This window comes from Crocuta crocuta, unplaced genomic scaffold, assembly GCF_008692635.1.
Source record: "Crocuta crocuta isolate KB4526 unplaced genomic scaffold, BGI_CrCroc_1.0 scaffold95, whole genome shotgun sequence".
In the NCBI taxonomy this organism is placed as follows: Eukaryota; Metazoa; Chordata; class Mammalia; order Carnivora; family Hyaenidae; genus Crocuta; species Crocuta crocuta.
Genome location: NW_027530971.1, coordinates 14,053,961 through 14,075,976, shown reverse-complemented (window position 1 = coordinate 14,075,976; position 22,016 = coordinate 14,053,961). Strand labels below are relative to the sequence as shown.

The following is a 22,016-nucleotide window of genomic DNA, read 5'->3' as shown; positions in this document are numbered from 1 at the left end:
CCGGTCTTCATGTCTCTCTGGGCCTCCCAGGGCAGCTACCAGAGACTGGAGGAGGCAGCCTCACCCTCCGCCCCCAGCCACTATGTACAAAAGGCCTTGGCTGGGCCTGGAAGACGCCACCCTGTTCTTTCCTCTTCACCCCAAACACTGTTGTTCTTGCTTTCTCAGGTAGCCGGCCACTCCTGGGAAGCCCTCACTGGACGCTTGTTTGCTTTCTGGCTCCCTGCTGTTCCCTGGGTCCTCCTGGGAACACCCACCCCTCTGGCCCAGGATTTTGCTAATTGGGACAATAGTCAGTAAACAGAGAGGCCAGTTATAAAACCCGGCGAAACTGAGCAGGGCCTCCGAGAGGTGTGGGGAGCCTGTGGCCTTGAAAGAGCATGTGCTTTAGAACCTGGGAAACTCAGCACCTGTGATTAGGGCCTCAGTTTCCTTATCTATAAAATGAAGAATGACACCTAACTCACAGAGAAGGGAAGAAGATCAGAGGCCCGACACACAGGAGGAGCCCCCCAAAAGTCAGCACCCTTCTCCCTGAACTGCCTACTTCTCTGCACAGAGGCCTCTGTTCAGCATTGTGGACATCACATGCGAGCAGCGTGGGGGTGCGGTGCAGGCGGAAGGTTACAGGCCAGACAGTGAGACTCTTGAGCTGAGCCTGGTGACCTGGGAAAGGTTACTTTCCCTCTGAGCCTTGAGTCTGTAAATAGGGATCGTGGGGCCTGGTTAAAGAATGGTTGGGGGGCACCTGGGTGGCTCAGTCGGTTAGGCGTCCGACTTCGGCTCAAGTCATGATCTCACAGTTTGTGGGTTCAAGCCCCGCATCGGGCTCTGTGCTGACAGCTAGCTCAGAGTCTGGAGCCTGCTTCGGATTCTGTGTCTCCCTCTCTCCCTGACTGTCCCCGGTTCATGCTGTCGCTCTCTCAGGAATAAAAAAAAAAAAGAATGGTTGGGAGCTCTGGAGCCAGACTGCCGGAGTGAGCTACAGAGGAGGACTCGTTAGCTGCCGTGTTCATCAGTCCATTCTCTTTGTGTGTGGACGATGACATCAAGGACAAGCATGTCACTTTTCAGAGTCGCACGGCAAGTCCCTGGCAGGGCAGACCGAGAACCCGGCTCTCGGGCCCCAGGTCCAGAGCTGAAGCCCGAGCCCATTATAGGACGGGGCTCCCTGGAAGAGCCAGCTGGCCTTCTGCCTTGGCCCAGTCTACCCCGGGTGTGGACGCTGGTGGGGAGAGAGCCAGCAAGGCTTGGCGGACGCCACCCTGCAGAGGCCAACCGTCCCAGGGACTGAAGCCACTGGCCCTTTTCCAGCTTCCGGAGGTAACCCCACCTAGCTCTGAGAGCCAAGACAAGACATCTGGAGGGGGCCTGGCCCCACCACTTCCTGACCCCATGCCCCGGAAACAGCCATATTTGGCCACGGCTGGGGCCCATCACCCTTCCTCTCAGAGTCCACTTCTCAGTCTGTCTCCCCTTCCCCACGGGAGGAGCTGGCCCTGGGAGTCTTGACAGAGCAGTGGCTGGGCCTGTAAACAGTGACAGAAACTGTATGCTAGCCCCTCTGGCACCCCACAGCCTACACAAATGAACAGCAGGGCAATGAGGGCCCAACTGCAGGCATGGTAGCCATGGGGCCAGTAGAAGACAGGGACACAGTCTCCATCTGCAAACCTCAGGGGAGGCAGGGCCTATGATGCCCAAACCAGAGCCAGAGGAAAGGTTTTCAGAGAGAGAAAACCAGTGTGCATGACTGTGGAAAGAGCTCCTGCCAGGAAAATCTGGGTTTGAATCCCTGCCCTAGCACTTCCTAGCTGGGTGCCTTTGAGCAAGAAGCTTCTGCTCTCTGGGCCTCAATTTCCTCATCTGTAAAATGGGGATTATAATACCTCCGTCCTAGGGTTGCTGTGAGAATATAGCCCCCAATACATTTGGGGCTGAGCAAAGTGTTGGGCAAAGAGTACGCAGCTATGATAAAGCTTTGGTTATTGTTTACTGGCGGCTTGGGTTAATCTCTCTGAGCCTGAAATTCCTCATATATATAAAATTGGGGTAAAAATACCTTTCGCAAAGGCAAGTGGAGAGGACTGAGTGAGACCATAAATGTGAAAGATTCTAACACCATGTCCAGCATAAAACTGATATTCAAAAACGTCACTTTCTTTCCCCCTCTTCCAGAGAAGTAATGAGCTGCCCAGCGGCGACCCAGCCAAGAGGACTCAGGTGACCATGAACCAACTCACCTCTAAGGACCTTTGGGCTCTGGGGCTCTAGGGTTCTCAAAGAAACAGCAAAGGCGAATAATGTTTGTGTGTTTGGCCAAGGTCCCCTCCTGCCTGTCTGGCAGGCATGTGACATGGCCCCTAGGCTCACAATCATGCTAGGAATAATGACGACAGGACATCAGAAGACAGTGACATGTCCCTTCTGCTGCAGGCTCCAAACGAAGCCCTTCTCTGTCCCCGAACCTCGCACAGCCAGCTACGGCCAAGACTTCGCCGTGCTGGGCTCTGGCAAGAAGCATGAGCCTATCCACCTGGGTATCAGTCTACATCCTGCAGGCAGATCTCTCGAGAAACACAGAGAGGGCAGAGGAGCGATGACAGAGTCCTCGAGCGGGGGCCAAGCCCTCGTGAGCTCAGGATGCCAGGAAAGACCAGCAGGGTAAAGACTGTACAACCTTCACTGCCCAGAACACAAGGCAATGTCCAGCGTGAGTCTGAACACAGCCCAAATCCCCACCACAAGGGGACCGGGAACGTGGCCTTTCTGCAGTGCTTCAGTTTCCTCCTCTATAAAACGGGGTGACAATTCCTACGCTGTGAGGTGTCGGGGACGACTGAAGGAGGCCTGGCAGCATGCTTGGCCTGCAGCCGGTGCTCAATAAGCATGCCATCGGAAGACAAACTCCCAGCATATGTCCAGACCCTGTACACACACAGCTCCCTGGCCCCCATATCCACCCTCGACCTCTACCTCTGTGGCCTTTGAGACAAAACAGGAGAGGGTTGGGGGGCTGCCCAGCCAAGGCCCAGAGACCCAGAATGGCTGCTGGTGCCTGGGACGGGGAGGCATGTCAGGAGCGGGTCTCCAGCCAGCACCTAAAGGGCCCACCTTGCCTTCCAGCCCCTTCACGAGTCTCTCCTTAAAATACCCTGCCCTCTTCTCTGATCTGCCCTCACCGGAAAGAACACGGGCTCTGGAGTCACCATCTGATCCCAGACTTATCACTCATTATCTGGTGACCCTGAGCAAGTGACTCAACCTCTCTGAGCCTAGGTCCTTGGGTATAGAGTGGTCAGATGATCTTACAGGCTTGCCAAAACTTGATCCTAGTAAAAGTCAGTTGTGGCAAAATTCCTAAGCCGGTAGCATGAAGAGAGATTCTTTGCAATTTAGCTCAAGCGTCTACCCACCGTAGAACTACCGAGACTCGAAGATATTTTTTATTGTTATTCATCTTTTTTTTTTTAAGTCCTTTCCCCCTCTTAATTATAAGCAGAGGTACAATAGTGGAATGCTTTATTCCTTTCCTGGCTCAGAAAATAATTGCAACCAGCTGGAAGAATGAAACAAGACCCAGCACACACAACCCAGCGGCTGGCACAGTCGGGGTCCGGAGTGGGTGCTGTCTCCTCTCCCGGCTTCACCTCCATCTGGGGACCTGCCGAGTGAGCAGCATCACCCCGCAGGCACCGTTCCCTCCGGTGGCTTTGGGAACCCTCGGTGACACTGTGGCCTATCCAGAGTCACCCCACCAGGACACAACAAGAGGGCTGAAGCCGGAGCTGACGTGCTCAGCCTCACATCCACACTCTGTGCTTCACACCTACTCCCCAACCCCCCGTCCCAGGCCTGTGCTAGGTCAGGGTCTCTATCTGTCCTCGGGGACCACTGCACCAGATTCCTCACTGCCTCTGCCTTCGACTCGCCCATTATCCATGGAGATTGCATCACTGCTTACTCAAGACCCTTCACGGCCCCCGGTGCAGACCAGAAGTCGGGACCCCCAAGCTTGGCCTTTCAGGCCCTCCATGCTCTTTCAGCCCGTCACCCACTGACACCCCCAACAAGTCTGGGCCACCTCTACATGCCAATTTCCGGCCTCCAGAAGAGCTGGGGTCTAGCCTCGGCTCTGCCCCTGCCTCTGCGTGACCTTGCCTCTCTGAGCCTCAGACTCCTTATCAGGCTCTTGGGGCTCCAGTGCAGACCAGACAAGATAAGGCAGTGAGCGCCAGGCGCCAGGGGGCTCTGGAAATGCTAGCCTGGAGCCACGGCAGCCTCCAGGCACCTGCGGCCTCTCCTGGTCCTCCCACGGCAGCTGGTGGCTCTCTGCGTCTCCGCCCCAGCAGCTGTGTGTGCTCTCTCCTAAGCCCCCGGAATGCAGACGCGCTTGCAGCCAGCAGCGGCAGCCGGAGGGGGGAAGCAGGAGGGCGGCTTAGAGGAAAATCACTGGGCTCTGGCCCAGCCAACATTGGTGCTCACAGCTGCCTCTGACAGAAGGGATCTGGGGGCCTGGCGGGCTCTTTCTGAGCCATGGACTTGGCCCCAAAGCCTTGACCCCTGTCTGAGCTCACAGGGTGGTAGGAGGTACCCTAGGCCCCACTCCCCCACTCTCTGGCATCCAAAGAGACAGGGAGGAGGAGGCAGCAAACAGACCGGCCTTTGTGAGAAGAGAGAATTGGCTCTTGCTGCTTTGTGCTAGAGCCCCAGGCACTGACATGGAAGGGTCCCTCTGTGACCCAGGAGCCCATGGCTGTGTCTCAAGCCCTCTGCCCTGGCCCCCATGCCCCAGCGTCGCGTGCACCATGTCCTCTGTGCCCCAGCCCAGACCTGTGCTCCTCACACCTTGTCCTGCACATGAGCCCCAGTGCACGTTCCATGCACTGTGTCTCCTGTCACTGACACCTTACATCACGCTCCATACACCATGTCCCCACACTGTTGTTCGATGCACTCTGTTCCAGGTACCGCTTTCGAAATACCAGGTCCTGAGCCTTGAAAGCGTGTGCCACAAACCTTGTGCGAGGTCGGTGAATGGTGTCCCTCGCTCCGTCATTCCCATCTCTAGTGTAATGATTAAGGAGGATGGACTCCCAGCCCTTCCAAATGTTGCCTCTTTGACCTTAGAAAAGTTACCTCCGTGCCTGGATAACTTTGGCTACAAAGTAAAAATGAAATGAACACTCACCTAATAAGAGTTGTTGCGGGCATGAAAAGAGATCATAAATTTAAACTGCTCAGCCCAGCGCATGGCACAAAGTGAGTCAATGCAATGTTTGCTAAGACTGTTATAAGCACACCCAGGTATCTTGTATACCGCATGCCGGGGCTCCCACCTCCCTGGCTCACACAATGCATCAGACTTTCTACCACAGTCGTGAAATTCAAACAGGAAGCTACAGGAAGCATAAGATTATTCCCTCTCTTGTGGAGGAGAGAGGGCCGATAATCTACACAAGGTCACATAGCTAGAAAGAGCGAACTCGGACGGGCACACAGGTCTGGGCGCTCAAAGGGACAGAAAGGAGATGAGTGGTGGACTAGCGGTGGGGGAGGAGGCTGCCGGCAAGCAGGCACAGGCATCATTTAGGGATGATTAGGGGTGACGAAAATATTCTCAAACTGGATTGTGGTGATGGGGACCGAGCTCTGTAAATTAACTACAACGCACTGAATTAGTTAAAACAGGTGAATGATGCGTGTGTAAATTACATGTAAACTTGCTTTGACAACTTACAGAAATGACACCTCCGAAAAGCTGTTGTTTTAAAGCTTATGCACTTCCTTCCTATGCACCATTCGCCAAAGCACACAGCAAGAAAAGTGAGTACAGATGATCACAGAGGCTAAGCAACTTCTCGGAGCTGGGAATAGCCTTGAACTATTCCCAAACACCTCCGCGGCCCAGGTGTGCAGCAGAATCACCCAGGGAGCTCCACAACACTGGATTCCCAGGGCCCACACCCAGCCTCTGCATCTACAGGCGTGGGGCCCAGGCCCCTGGGATTCTGAGGCTCAGCCTGGACTGGGAGCCACTCCTCGAAGCCCAGCCTCTCCTCTCACATGTGGGGAAACTGAGACCAGGCAGGACAGGGGACTTGTCAGACCTAGTCGGTCAAGCAGTGGGGAAGCCAGGGCTGGAAGTGGGGCCCCCTTCCTTGTCCTTTCTCTCCTTTCCCTCCTCCTCCCTGGCCCTCAGCCTCCCGGTGACTCAGGGGTCTGAGTCATCCTGTGGCACCACAGAGGAAACTTCTTAGGAAAAACAATCCCCAAACAAAGCCTCCCCTGATCTGCGGAACAGAGCAGGCCCAGGAGGCTAAGAGAGGGAGGGGAGAAGAACACAGGGTGGAGGTAGAGACCAGGACCCCAAGAAAGACCTGGTCCCTCCTACTAGCCACGGATTTGTGTGGGACCCTAGGGAGGGCACATCCCTGCTTTGAACCTGTTTCCCCACCTGGAAACAGCACCGACTGATGCACATAGAAGCTTATTACAGACCCCACAACATGATAAGTATGTGTAAGCTTTTTCTTATTGATAATGCTTCCCCAAGACCCATGGCTAGCATCATGCCCATTTTACAGGCAGGGAAACTGAGGCTCAGAGGGGCTCAGTCCCAGGTGGCGTAGTTAGGAAGTGCACAGCAGGGTGTGGATCTAGGGCTATCTAGCTCAGAAGCCTTGCTCTCACTCCTACACCCCTGTAAAGCATACCTCCTGCATGCATTGGCATGCAGTTCATATCTCAACAAAAATAAGGTAAAAGGCTGTGGGAGATTCTCAGCTGCAAATGCATCTCTTTTCTGTGTCGGGCCTCGTCTCAGGACCTCCCGGCTCTGTGGGGAGCACACAGGAACGTGGGTGGTCACTCAAGTGGCTCTGGGCAGTGGGAGCACAAGGCGGGGAGACTCAGGGCCCAACCAGCCGCAGAGGAGGAAGATTTGAGCAGAGCCTTGAAGAATGAAGACAGGTTTGGCTTTGGGGAGCTGGGAACCACCGAGTAAGTCAGGAGGAGGGAACAGCAAAGGCAAAGGCTGGAGGTGTGACCCACACCGAGCAAGGCCACCACTGGAGAGGCGTGGCTGGGGAAGGGTCCCGAATGCCAGGAGTCCAACCTGCTCCTAGGCAGGAGGGGGAAGGATCAGAGCTGGTTTGGTCTCCTCAGAGGCCCTGGTGGGCTGCTGACCCTGGGAGTCAGGAGTGCGGCTTCCCCTGAGGCCTGCCCGGAGCCCCTCCTCTGAGCAGGTTTCGGGGACCACCCCAGACCCCTTGCTACTCACCCAGGGGTCAGAGTCTCCCCCGAGGGCCTCTTCCTCGGCCATCGCCGGGCTGGGCAGAGGGCAGGCGAGCCTCTCCCGACCACACCGACCTAATCACACAGGCCTATAAATAGGGCCCTGTGGCTTAGTCTGAAATAGCTGTGCCAGGCCCGACTCCACAGGCATCACATGGGCACACACAGTTCCGGAAATGGTCCTTGACACACTGGCGCATTAAAACCCAAAACCTCCTCAGGAAACCATTGTTCATGTTTTAATTCACTTCCTTAAACAAGAGGCAGTGGGCTAGGGAGAAGAGACCGCCTGACTACTGCTGATTGCTGGCCGTCGGCCCTGTGGCCCCTTCTCTGCTTCCTGCTCTCTGGGGATCCTGGGCGAGCCACAACCTCGCTCTGGGCCTCGATTTCCCCAGACGTCACTAAGGTGGTTGGATGATTTTCTTTCTTCTAGTCAGGCAATTCCTTGAAAATATCTGGGGGAGCATTCCATTGTTGCCTCTTCCCCAGTTGACTTGGGAGTTTTTTAAATTATCAGCATTTTGAAAAATGAGAACAGCAAGAGGGAGAAATGAACAGGTGTATGCTCTGCCACTGAAAGGCCGGGTGACCTCAGAGGAGTCACTGTCTCTCTCTGGGCCCCAGATTCCTCAGCCATAAGATAAAGGTGCTGGTGCGATGATGACAGATGTGTGGTCATAGAGGATTCCCCAGGGGACTGATTACAACATGGTGGGGCTGTTATCAACCGACAGGAAAGTAAAGATAACTGGGTTGTCAGTGAGCAGCAGGCATATGCTCAGACTTCACTCCCCCCTCGGTTAATCCTCAACAACCCCTTTCCACTCCCATTTCACAGATGAGTAAACTGAGGCCAAGGGGTTAAGGGATGTTACTAGCAAGTCGGGGCCAGAGTGATGTTTCAGGCTCAGACCTGTTGCCTCTGGAGCCCAGGATGTGACCACACTTGCTGCTGCAGAGACGGTGCTGGCGGCTCAGAAGTGCCACTGACGGGGACATAACGCAGCAACGGCAGGGGACGGAGAGGGGAAGAGCGTTTTACTGTGGGAACAACAAGGTTCCGCCCAGTGCCACTCAGTCTCTCCGACCAGGTTATAATGTTGCGCCTCCCATCCGCCGTCCCCTCCGCCTCTCACTTGCTCTCAGATCCCAATGTTCAAATCACTCCTCAGCTCAAAACCTGTCCACGTCTCCCTGGGTGGAGGGAGAGCCCAGGGCCCCGCATCTCGGGCCACTCCCCACCTCAGCCCCACATTCCTGCTTTAGCCACCGGCTCCCTGGTCCCTGAGCACAGGGGCTCCTGGGGGCGTGCCGACGCCCACGCGATGCCCTTGTCCGGAAAGTCCAGGTGCCCCCGCAGCCTGGTGCCTGACACCGAGTAGGAAAGCCCTCCCTGGCTCACTCCAGCCTCAGCCACACAAATCGGGATCTCCAGGCGCGGGGCGGGGTCCGATTCACCTCCCCTCTGCAGCACGGAAGCTCAGCAAGGTGGGCTGGGCAAGGAGAAGTTGCAAAGAGCAGAGAGAATGCCGAGAAGCGCACATTTCCCAGGACAGACCAACACCAAGCCTCGAAGCCTCGACGGAGGCCCAGTGTCAGGACACCACACTGTGGAAGAGCCGAAAATTACACCCTCAGGACACATCGGAAGGGACGGGGCGCCAGCTCCCTCACGGGCTCCTTCTAATAATGCAACCTGGGCCGGTCTGCTCCCCTTCTTGAAAACTTCCGGTGCCGCCCCCGTGGTTTAGGATAAAATCCAAACTCTGGCTGAGGCCCCCTCGGGCCTGCCTGGGCGGATGCTGCCTGGTCTCCAGTTCCTTCTGCTGTCATGCTCTCTTCTTCCAGTTCCTCAGTGGCTCCACATGCAAAGGTCCTGCCTCACCACCTCGTGGGTGCTGTTCCCTCTGCCTGCGGGCTCCCTTCCCTGCTCAAGCGGCCACCCGCCGCCCCCTCCCCAGGTCTGGGCTTTCTCGGGGCGGCCTGGCCTCAGTCATGTGTCCAGACAAGGCGCCACCACGCCCACCAACTCCATGCGCTCTCATCGCTGAAGAAAGGCCGGATCTGCTGCGTGGATGAGGGCTAAGGGTAAGACCCAAGACCGGAGTCTTGGGTAAGTGTAAGACCCAAGACCGGACGGCCGCGAGGGATGGAAAATCTTGCTCTTTGCTGATTCTCCAACACCAAGCATCTGTCGACGCCCACACGGCTGAACGAACGAGTGCGTGAACAAATGAACTCATGTGTGACTCACGACCAGAAGGTGGGAAGAATCTGGGTGAACACTGGACGCAGGGAAACAGGGCGCAACTAAAAAGATCAGAGGAGGAGGAAGATAAGCTGGGTGGGGCAGCCTCCCAGAGGCAACAAGGAGAGAGCGCTTCCAGAAGGAGAAGGTATCCAGAGAGGTGGTCCTGGGATGCGGAGACCTGAGGAAGTGCCACCGGATTTTCACAAGGAGGAGGTCACTGGGGCCACCCTGGCTGAAGCGGAGTTCGGCGGAGGGGGGCGTGATGCAGGGCACGCTGCCAGGGGACAGCAGTGAAGGGAGCAGGGGCGCAAAGCTCTCGGTTAACAGGTATGCAGCTGGGCCTGAGCTGGCCTGGCCCTGCACGGTCTGCAGAAGTGGGGACAGCAGGAGACGGGTCCCTGTGTCACCGCTGCCAAAAGCACTGGCAGAGCATGACACTCTTCTTGGTGACAGATGACTCTGGGGCAATTCAGCTTTGGTTGCTGTCAGGCCTCGGTTTCAAAAGCGGGAGCATCAGAACCAAGACAGGCCCCAGGCCCCTCCTTTCTGGGCAGCCTCAGGGTTGACCCTGTGTCTGCGGAGCCCTTAGGGTGCAGCTGACATGAGCCAAGTCCCATCTCAGGGCCTAGTGGGCCTTCTAGGAATCCCAGGCTTCGTGGACAAAGCATTCGGGAGACCATCAAAAGACCCTTGCATCTGAGCTCGCGGAAAGAGGAACAGAGCGTCACCGCCCACCCCCCCAAAGCCAGCTGGGTCACCGCAGATGAGTAAACCCTGGAGTCGTACGGCCCCTTCTCCTTTTGGCCACCAAGGGTGATGTCATGAGCTGCAGGGGTGTTTTCCAGGCTCTCCAGACAGCTGCTATTAGAAATTCACTTCTGCTGTGGCCTTGGAAGCCAGGATTGATCCTTCCTGTTTCACNGCATTTCACCCATTTTAAAGGCGGAGAGACTGAGGCCCAGGCTGGGTCATGAAGTGGGGCTCTTGCTTCCCGCCTAGAACTCTGCATGGCGGCCTCCTCCAGCCGGCAGCGACTCTGATAGTCAGGTGGGCCCCACCCTGCTGTCCCAGGTGGGGATGACTCATGCACCTGGCCTGTGGCCCACACAGCTTGGGTCCCCTCCTGTGGTCAACAAGCCCGAGACTTGGCAGCCACGCCCAGCCACGCCAGGCTTTTTCTCACCTCTCCGAAGCCTCGGGGAGAATTCCTGTACCTCTGGGGAACCCGCCCTCTTATGGAAGAGAAGAATGCACAGAGGCCTTGAGAAGGAAAGCGACTGTCCTGCAGCCACACAGTGAGAACTGGCACAGCCCTGGCGCCCAGCCCAGCCCTTCCTGTCGCCTCCCCACAGGATCCTGCCCTTGCCGGCTTCCCTCGCAAGGGAGGGTGAGGAGCAAATGAGGCAATGGGCAGAAACGCACTCCGAGCTTCCCCAGAGAAACCACAGGGACTCCCTTTGAATCCACCGCGGTGAGCAGCGGCTGCTCCCACTGTCCCCTCCAGACCCCCAGGGCAGCCAGAGCTGGGTGTAGGACACTCAGGTGTGTCTGCACTGCTCCACTTACCTCGCAGGACTTGGAGAGGGAAGACGGCTGCTCTGGGCAGAGGGGCCGGGACCACGGCAGAGGCACTGATGTTCAAGCGGGCTATCAGCACGACCTGTAAATAAGGGGCCGAGAGTCTCAACATCAGGCATTCAAGGTCATCTGGTCAAATCCCCATCTGATACTTCCACTCGTCCCCAGCACCTCCCACCACAGTCACACAGCCCCTACTTGCACACCTCAAGCAATGGGGAACTCACTTCCTGCCAAAGGTGGAAGACCATCTGTTGAAGAGTTTGGCTGCTTGAAAGAACTGTTGTTAGGAGGAGCTAAAATCTCTCCCTATGGCTTCTACCTGCTGGACTGAGCTCTGTCTGCTCGGCTCACCCAGAAGAGGTCTGTCACCCTGTTTCCCAACAACTCCTTAGAGACAAAGACAGTGATCTTGGGCTCCTCAAGTCTTCTACAAGCTGTATACCCCCTTTCCTCCAGCTTCTCCTAAGACGAGGCATCTGGCTCCCTCTCTCCTCACCTTCCCCACTCAGCTCCAAATGAATTTGTCTCCTACTGCCAGCACAAGATCCAAAATTTGACATTCAGGCGAGCTCTAGCCAGGGCAGGGCAAGCAGAATTCTCACCTCCATCATTCCAGATATCATGCCTCTATTAATCCAGCCTAAAATCCCATCTGCATGTAGGCAAACCCCAGCACATGTCTGAATTCTGCTTATGGTCAGCGTCAGAGCTGTGGTTCAGGATTCTGGAGTTAGACAAAATGACCCCTCACTTAACTAGCTGTGTAACTTGATCAGGTTACTTCACCCTGCGTCTCAGCTTTCTTACTGTAAAAAGAAGGATTATGTCAGAACTTATTTCATAGGCTATCATAAGGATTAAATGAGATACAATACATCAGGGGTTTTGTACAGGGCATAGGGTGACTCTGATATTTAATTAAACCCCTAAGCCTTTCTCTAGAAATTTATCTTTTTCTCATTTTGTACTTGTGCAGTTTGGGGACCCAAGCTGTTTACATTATCTGTGACTGTGAGACCATATTATCATTAGCTGGCGATGGGTCTTTCTCTCCCATCAGGCTGTGAGCTCTGCCAGAGCTTGGTCTCTGAAGTCCTGCACACGAGCCGGCAAACAGCAAGGGCAGTGGGCATATGGGCCAGAAGAGTGAACAAAGGACCAGCCGAGATTGGCCCCAGAGTGGATCATGCACCCCAGCCCTTTGGCTCCCCGCCTTTCAGGGACAAACTGGATCTTCACCCTTCCTCACTGCCCAGAGCGCCCAGTCATCGACATTCACGGGGGCAGCTAAGCAAGCTGGCTGCTGCCTGCACTGGAAAATTTCTCTGCCCAAACCAGCTTCTCCAAGCCAAGGAGAGACTCCCAGATCCCACAAGCAGTGGGGCCCTTCGGACTCCGGGGATTAAGACACAAATGAGCCCTGTTCTCAGCTGGCGGTCAGTGGCCCAGGCGTTCCCGGTGTGTTTCCGCACTGTGAGCGGCTGACATAGGCAAGGCAGGGCATCCGAAAAAGGGGCTGGTGCTTCTCTGAGCCCCACAGTGCCTCCTCCGTGGCCATCCTCAGGAAGCTCCTCCATCCTGGTTCCACGGGATGGATCAAAGCAGGGTTGGGGTGGGGTGGGTTCCGGCAAATGCCTACTGACCCCTCACTTTCTGTTGACTCCGTGTGAGCACAAGCCTTCGAAATCCAGTCCCCCTTTCCTTCTACACACCTCCAGATCACACCCTCATCCTCACTAGTGGTGAGACATTTGTTCCCAAAAGTAGCTTGCTCCCCCCACCCTGGTGCTTCCCATCTCACAACAGCACCACCACCCACCATCCACATGCTGGGCCAGGCCAGACCCCAGGGCGCACCCTCCTCGACCACCCCTGCTCTGTCACCCATGCCTCCCACACCACCTCACCCTGCCCTGCCAGCTCTACTCAAATGCATCATCTTGTCCCCACCCCCACTGCCAACATCCTGGTCCAGGCGCCACCACCTCTCTCTCATCCGGGTGACTACAGTGCTTGCTTCCTGGCCGGTCCCCTCACCTCCTCTCTCTCCTACAGTGCAAGCCCAGAGCACGCCACTCCTCTGCTCAGACTCTTCATTGGCTCTCTTAGACCCCACCTCACCCCCACCCACCCCCAGATAAAGACCAAGATCCTCAGTGAACTTTTCAATGCCCTTCATGATCTGTCCCCGTTGGTCCAAGCTTCAGCCTCTTTAGGTCCTGTCTTCCCCCCACACCCCTCCAAGCTCCAGCCAGGCGAAGCCACACTCGCCCCGAGTCCTCATGTAATCTTCACAGAGTCTCCTCTGTTCTAGAACCCTCTTCCATCCCTGTTCGTCATTTCTCCTTCCACTCATGATCGAGCCCTGCTTTCCTCNGTAAGGGTGAGCTCCTTGGAGCTCCCACAGGCCTCTACTCTTCCCTGCCCCACTGTATGACGGTCCCTTTCCCAGTGAGCCTCCCCCAGCGGACTAAAATCTGCTCCCATGGATCCCAGGGCCTTGCCTAGAGCCAAGGCCACCATAGCTCAAGAGTTACCAAAGGAAGAAGCTAGTAAATCATATGCATGCACACACGCATATACACGTGTGCACACATGCATAGACATACACTCACGCACATGCACAGGTTCGGAGAAGCTGAGAGTGCAGGTGCTGCCATCTATGGGCCAGAAGGGCATTACACTCTTCCCCAGGCTCGGGAGCCCCATGGTTGCAAATTTGGCTGGGTTTAGAATTAACTCCAGCGAGCTCCAAGTTGGTCTGTTTTCCATTCTGGACCTTAAGGCTGCAGCAACTTAAAAACAAGTTCCGCAAACCACTGACTCTAGTCCGCCGCCCACACGCTCCAGAGGGAGCCATAAAGAGAGACGTTTCTTTCCAGCGCTCACCATCCCAATCTGGGGCCCTCTGGGCGCCTGCGCTGAATTATATCTGAGAGCAGGGGAGAGTGGGGGGCGGGGGGGTAAGAACACACTGCCTGTTAGAGCTGCCCACCCGTGGAAAGGCTGACCTTTGGGTAGACAGTTCACTGTTAGTGAAATTGTGCAAGTCACCAGGAAGCCCGTTTGTCTAAGGTGGCTGGTTAAATAAGAGTTTTCTTCCCTGGGGGGGTGGAGGCAGGAGGGGGGGGGAGGATGGGGAGCTGAAGCCAGAGGTGTTTTTCCTCCTAAAAGACTGCTCCCAGCATACAGGGAGGACTTTTCAGATTTGGTGGCAGAAACTTGATATCTGCCTAGTAATCCCAGAAGGGTTCAAATGGCCACCCCAGTGACAACGGTTATTTTCCGAGCACATACCACGTACTGGACTCTTTACATACATCATGTCTCACCTGCATGATACCCTGCCAGGCACATACCATGGCTCCTATTTTGTGAAGGAAGGATACAAGCTCAGGGAGGTGAAGCCATGGGCTGAGGGTCCCACAAGATGTCAGTGCAGCTCCCACAAAGTCAGTCTGCCTCAGGGCATCTTGGTCTTGCTAAATTTCAAGCATTAAGGCTTGGCCTCGCACATACAAAAAAAAACCCATAAAGCTTTAAGCTTTGGTTACTCTAGATCAGGGGTAAGCAAATTTTTCCTGTAAATATTTTAGTAAATATGTTCCGCTTTGCAGGCCACATACCTTGTCTGTTGCATATTCTTCCTTGTTTGGTTTTAGGTTTGAGTTTGGTTTGGTTTGGTTTTCAGGGTGTGTGTGTGTGTGTGTGTGTGTGTGTGTAACAACCTTTTGCAATGTAAAAACCATTCTTAGCTCAGAGGCATAGAAAAACAGGCTGGGGCCTCCCAAACGCTGTAGTCTGCAGCCTACAGACGAGAGAGAAGAATGTCTATAATCTTAAGTATAAAAACTTCTGGTGGAAATGTTTCAGACAAATGCTAGGTGCTTCAGCTGTGTTTCTCCCGGTTCAGATGGTTTCCTGCTGAGTCGCTCTCTCCTACAGAAGGCCCCTACCTCCTCTGCAATTAGGCAGCAAAATATTTCAAGGGCTGTTCAGATTCTAGAAGCTCATTGCTGCGGACTAACCAGTTTGGCTCCGTGTTGGGAACAGAAGAGGGAGGCAAATACGATGGGTAGAAATTATCTCAAAGGTAAGACATTAAGAGATCTGAGCTCTAGCCTGGGCTCTGATTACGGGATTTAGAATCTTAGTCTGCAAACTGTTAACTTTGCAGCAACTTCTGCGTTACCTGGGATCTTATTAGAAATGCAGAGCCTCAGGCCTCACCCCAGACCTAAGGAACCAGAATCTGCATTTTCACAAAAGCCTACGTGGTTCGTGTTCACAGTAAGTTTGAGATCCGCTGGAACATCTTTCGTGTCCAAATGCAATATTGTGAATACAACCCTTTCCCTGAGGAAAGCAAGGTTTAAAGACCTCTCTCTTTAGGTCAGAGGATTCGGTCTCTGACCTACCATCTGCTGTCGGGAGATGAAAAACCACCCTATCATCGACAGACCAAGACCTGCTATTGGGTCTTGAAATCAAACCTTCCACTGTCAGAAAAGTAGAACCAAGAGAACCGGAGAAGGTTCCACTCTCATTTCCCAGTTAGGGGAGACCGGTCAGAGAGGGAAATGACTTTCCCAAGATGACACTGCCAAGGAAGCCTAGGCATCTGATCACGGCCGGGTTGTTTAATCTTCCCAGGCATTGGGTTTAGCAACTGAACTCATTTTGGTTTAAATTTTTTTTTTTTTTATGTTTTATTTATTTCTGAGAGAGAGAGACAGTGTGAGCAGGGAAGGGTCAGAGAGAGAGGAAGTCACAGACTGAAACAGGCTCCAGGCTCTGAGCTGGCAGTCAGCACAGAGCCTGACGCGGGGCTCGAACCCACGAACCGCGAGATCATGACCTAAGTGAAAGTCGGACGCTTAACCAACTAAGCCACCCAGGCGCCCCATCATTTTGGTTTAGATGAGATCTTCTGAAATCTCACAAGCTGTGGACTAGCAAGCAGATGATGCACTGGGTGCTTTACGACAATCAATTTCTGTCTCTGGGGCGCCCGGGTGGCTCCGTCGGTTAAGTGTCTTACTCTTGATTTTGGCTCAGGTCATGATCTCACCGTGGGTGAGAGACCAAGCCCCATGTTGGGTTTTGCGCTGATAGCGTGGAGCCTGCTTGGGATTCTGCCCCTCCCTTGCTTGTACACACACACACTTTCTCTCTCAAAATAAGTAAACATTAAAAAAAAATAATAATTAAAACTTGTTTTTGTTTTTTTTTTTACAAACAAAATGCATTATTTCCTTTCTTCAATCCCCCAGACTACTGGAATAAAAGATTTTAAATAAATATGTGTTTATCTACTTAGGTAGAGACTACTTCTCAAACTCTTTTACAAATTAAATTTACAGTCCTTAATAACATGAGAAAATATTTCTGTCACAATGCTGGGGAAAAAAAGTCAGAATAGAAAAATTATAAATGTGGTATGACCACAATTACTCAGGGGTAAAAAAAAAATATGTGCTGGAAATGATCATCCCACATTGGCAGAATTATGTACGGTTCTTTTTTTTTTTTTACTATTTTCTAAATTTCCTATCATAAGTATTCGTTATAATTAGAAAAAGAAGGGGGCGGGGAAGCCCTTAGAGGAAGGGAGGAAAAAGCGCCCATCTCCCATGGGTATACCACTCATACCACTTGGCCACTCCCCCAAAATTAACTAGTGTTTACTGTGTCTACTGGGGGCTGAGCCTCACCACACCACTCACAGAAGGGAAGTTAAGGGTCGGACCCCACCCTGAAGGCTCACAAATACCCTCTATCCTTTGCTTGGTAAATAAGCTAGACTCCGAAAATCCTTGTTGAGGCTGGAAAGTAGTAGCACTATTTGTTTAAGTGAGTTTAGCAGCATAACTAAATCCACTCCCACTGGTGTGGCCCCTCAGCTAAGGTACCTGAGGGAAGTGATGACTAAACCCATTCCGGGAGCTCACATCTCCACACTTCACTTTCCTTATCTACAAAGTGGAGCCCATCATGACAACCTCTGGGCTAGTGTGAGGCTCAAAGAAAAGAAGGCAAATCATTTCATCTCTCTAGGCTGAGCCTCAGTTTCCTCATCTGTGAAACGGAGTCGGTGTCTCCTCCACTATAGGGCTGTTAGAAGATGGAACAAGACCGTGTACACACACAGCAAGCATGTTCCATACGGTGGCCATGATTCTTATTGTTTGTAGAACAGGGAATAAGATATGTAAAAGAATCTTGGGCCTCAACTTCCTTATCTGCAATATGGGGCAACCTATTCAGTCCACGAAGACCAAATTCAAGAACGGTAGCTCATCTCCAACTGGCACTGGTGCAGGTGAAACATAATGGGCTGTGGGCTCACCTTGAAGTCCACGTTCTTGCACGGAGCACAAAGTCTTCTGACTCAGAGCCCATCAGAGCCAGGAAAGCGTGGTATTATCCTGCCCACCTCTCTAGTGCGGGGTGGACGCTGGGGCCCAGAGAAAGGCACCCATTAGCACAAGTCACTCACTACTTTGCCAGTGGCAAAACCAGGACCCAAGTCCGGGCCTTCTGCTGCCCAGCCTCGCTCACCACGCCTGCCGATTTTCTCTGCCCTGCCCTCAAATTGCTGATGTGGTCCCGGGCAGGGCCAGGGAGAGCGGGCATATGGTGGGGGAGCAGGAGTGGGGGAAGGGGGCAGGGAAGGGGAAGCCAGAGAGCAGCAGGAACCCAGCCTGCCTGTGGTCTACAGACTCACAAACCACATCAGGCTGAAATATGACACACGCTCGCTCAGTTGAAAGGGAGGGGATATTTTTGTTTAACATACCCGGCTGCCTAAACACCGGTCTCTCCCTTTCCCTCCCCTCCAAAATGCATAACTCCTGGGACCTGCTTTTCCCTGCATTCTTCTGCCAAAGGGGAGATGGCCCTGGCTGGGACCCCAGCTCCCCGAGGGACCTGGGACACGCAATCCTGTGTTCTCTCGGAGCCTTGCTTCCCTGAAACGGAAGGGAGACCGACCCACGCTCTGGAAGCCTGTTGATAGTACAGAAGAGGATGTTTCCAAACAGTACTGGGAGGCCCTTCAGGCCTCTGCTGCACGGCTGAGCTCCGAGCTGTGCGCACTGACTCACAGCCCTCATCACAGCCACAGTGAAGCCCCCAGCAGTGCTCGCAATGTCAGGAGTACCAGGAAATTTCAGAATAACATTGAGGGCAACACTGAAGAGCTCTGTAGTCAGAACTCCAGAATCCTGGCGCCCATCATCTTATAACATCCAAACCAGAGACACGTTGTTTTAGGCTCGGGCACTTCATCTGTAAAAGGGCGAAATAGAAGTACTTAACAGGATGAGTTGGGAGGAATCAAGGAAGTAATTAATGTTCCAGTGGCTGGTATACTAAAAGCTATGTTATTATTATCTTGCCAACCAACACCCCTCCCCATTTTACAGATGAGGAAACTGAGGTCCAGAGAGCCGGACATTGCCAAAGGTTACTCAGAGGAATTAAGTCTGCAGCTCCACTCCCAAATCAATGCTTCTGACTTCTCTTGGCTTCTAATAGGCAAATATACATACTCAGAGGCTGTAGATACAGACTGTAAAGTTTGCTTGAAGGAAATCAGAGACCAACACCTCAGCAAAGGAATACAGATCATGCAGAGATCATCTCAGGGACCTACCTGGCAAGTTCCCAAGAAAGACCCAAACTACCCACAGGAGTGAAGAGAAGTGACCCACATGGCACCGGATGGCTGAGAAGTGTAAAGCCATCCAGTCAACAGCTCTTGCTCATAATAGCTTGGCAAAGTGCACACATGGCTGCTAACTGTGGCTACCTCTGGGAAGAGAATTGGGGCTGGAGGGATGAAGTCTACACTATATTCCTCTCTATGCTTGAATCTTTAACACTATTTTTTTCTGCTTTGAAAATAATAAAGCGGGGGGAGCCTGGGTGGCTCAGTCGGTTAAGCGTCCAATTTTGGCTCAGGTCATGGTCTCGCGGTTCGTGGGTTCGAGCCCTGCGTCGGGCTCTGTGCTGACAGCTAGCTCAGAGCCTGAAGCCTGCTTTGGATTCTGTGTCTCCCTCTCTCTCTGACCCTCCCCTGCTCATGCTGTCTCTCTTTCTCTCTCTCAGAAAAAAAAAAAACATAAAAAAATTAAAAATAATAAAACGGAAGAAAAATAACAATACTGCAAAACTCAAAATAAGGTAGTAGCCTTGCCCAGTAGCTTGTCAGCCTGTTGTCTGCTTTCAGATGAAATGTATCTCAGGATCCAAGACCTTCGGCTGGGCTTCCAGAATGTGCAACTCTGACCTATCATGGTGGCCACTCTCTGGCTCAGACCTGCCCTCTCTTCAACCTGGACCATGCAACAGCCTCTTCAGGCTCCCCGTGCCTCCAGTTTACCCCTTCCAGTGCATCCCCTACACCAACCACCAGATCAGTGAGAGTTTTTATCATCGCTGTGGTTGAAACCTTTCTCAGTTCCTCATTGCCTTCAGGATAAAGTCCAAACCCCTAGTTTACAATCTTTATTTACAGTCTCAACCCCCACAGCTGCACCTTCCTTCACTGTTACTCTAGCCATGGATTTGCTCAAGAAGCCTCAGTGCCTTTGCACAAGCTATTCCTGTTTCTTAGAAGGTCTTTTCCATTGATTCCTTTAACTCCTGAGAGCCTATTACCGATTTCCAAGGCCTGGGTCGCCCAAACAGACTTAGTCACCCCTTTATGGGTTGATATAACTCTCAGTATCACATGATTGTGTCAGCCACTATGGATGGGAAACATCTTGAGGACAGAGAGCTTTGCCCTCCTCGGGGCTCCTTCACAGGGCAAGGCAGAGGACGCAGGCCCAGAAAAGTGTTGAATCGAGGAAGGAAGGAAATGCCGTGAGAGGCAAACCCCACAGCCGCCCTCCCAGGAGGCGCTTGCTTTCCCAGATTCGTGTTAGTTCGTAATAAAAAAAGACTATGGAAAATTCTGGAGTAAAGTTCCCTTCCCTGATTCACATGGAAACCTTCTCTGCAGCCGTGTAACTGCCCCCGGGTGCCAACCCAAGCTCCCCGGCTGTTTACAATTTTCCTGGCATTTATAAATAGCAAGGCCTCAGAAAGGAAAGTGGAATTTCAAGGGAGCTGGATGCTGCCTGTCCCCCCATCCCCGCCTCCCTCCTCTGTCCCAAGCCTCTTCCCCCTAAGGTCCCCTAGGAACACCAACCAGCCCCCGCAAGTGTGGGGGTGGGTAGGAGAGGGGATGTCTCAATGAATGGAACACTCAAGAAAGAGTCAAAAGCACCACCAGCTAGAAGGACTCAGCCCCTTTGTCACTGTGTGGCTGTGAGCCTGTCGCAAACTTTCTGGGCCCTGCGTTCTCTCAGCTGTGGGATGGGGTTGAGGTGAGACGCCAGCAAGCTACTCACTGTAAAGTGTGGTGCCGCAAGAGGTCCCAGGGCCCGAGTCAGAAAAGTAGCCCTGGGAGAACAGGCCCCACAGGATTAAGTGTTTGAAAAGTCCCCAGGAGCCAAACAAACCAGAGGCTCCTCCCCAGGGGCCCCGCCCTCCACAAAGCCCAAGTTACCCCCAGAACGGCCCTGAATGCCTCTGGCTCTTTAGAGTGCGGTAGGTTTTAAAGATGCCCTCTAGGCTTTGGTGGAAGATGTAAAGGCGGGAGAAAGAGTGTATGCCAGGGCAGACAGAGGCTACAAAAGAAGCGGACGGCCCCTCCACACCCCAAGGCTCCCCCCTGCCTTCCAAAACCTTGGGCTTGCCCATGGCCACCGCTGGAGCGGCCAGCCAGCACTGGGCCAGGGGCACACTGCCGGGACCAGATTCGTGGTGGTGATCAGCCCCCCGAAGAGATGGGGACCCAGGGAGAAAGGGAGACTCCAATCACTGTCTTCAACTCTGATCGAAGTTTCCGTGTGAGTCAGAGAAAGGAGCGTACACTGACCGTCAGGTTAACAAATGCCAGCAGACTTCAGAGCACAAGGAAGGAGTTTCTAACAGTCCTGGGCTCCAAAAGAGGAAGGAGGTGGGGGGCTCCTCATCGCCCGGGGAGAGCGAGCGAAGGCATTATTACCTTGGAGTCAAGAACCCGCTGAGCAGACGCCCCTGCGGAGCCACCGCCCAAACCGCAGACGCGCGGCCACCTGCAAGCCCGGGTGGGACACACGCCGAGTGCCGGAGCGCCGAGGTGACTCCGAGCCCAGGCCCCTCGCCCGCGAGGGCGGGGTCAAGGTTAGCTCAGGCGCTCGCAGCACCGCGGGGGGCCTGTAGAGGGAGGCCCGGCCCCCCTCCTCCTCTGTCTTAACCCCCCCCCCCATCCAACCCTTCTTGGTCCCCTGGAATTCCGACCAGCACGGTGAGCGAGGAAGCCCTTCTCCAGCGATGCCCCGCTGCCGGGACGAGCTCCGACCGAGAGGGGAGGGAGAAGAAGGACCCAGATGCCCGGGATCCCCAAGATGTCCGGGGCCGTGCGCCCCGTCCCTTACCTGCTGCGGAGGCGCTGGCGACGGCGGCTNAGGGGGGAGGGGGGCGGAGCGCCGGCCCCCGCCCGTGGGCGGCCGGGAGGATGGAGACTCCGGCTGCAGGCTAGCATTCGTCCCGAGTAGTGTGCACTCCTCTACCAACCCCCTGGCTACATCCCTGCGAGGAAGGCGTCTGCACCCTCCGCCCCCGGGAATAAACTGAGTTTCGGTGCAGCGAGGGGGAGATCTCCAGCATGATGGGGGGAAGGAGACCCAAGGGAGTGCCTGGCCTGGGCTGGCGCCAAAGAGCTCGGCTGGGATGGGCCGCGCGCCTTGCTCAGCTGGGATCCGCGAGGCAGATTGGAGCATCTGGGAGCTCCGACTTCAGGAGGCAAAGCCCGCTTCCCCAGAGCCTGAGATGGGCTCCCCGCAAAAGC

At 54.2% G+C, this 22,016-nt stretch overlaps 1 protein-coding gene across 1 annotated transcript in view; it reads right to left on the bottom strand.

The window, feature by feature from the left end:
• Window positions 1-21,638, bottom strand: part of GSN (gelsolin) — a 53,398-nt gene extending 31,760 nt beyond the window's left edge. Inside the window, exons 1-2 of the mRNA XM_077769959.1 lie at window positions 21,604-21,638; window positions 11,117-11,210 (exon numbers count right to left, since the gene is read on the bottom strand). The gene's annotated coding sequence lies outside the window, so the exon portion shown is untranslated. The remainder of the gene's footprint in view (window positions 1-11,116; window positions 11,211-21,603) is intronic.
• Between the last annotated feature and the right edge of the window lie 378 nt (window positions 21,639-22,016).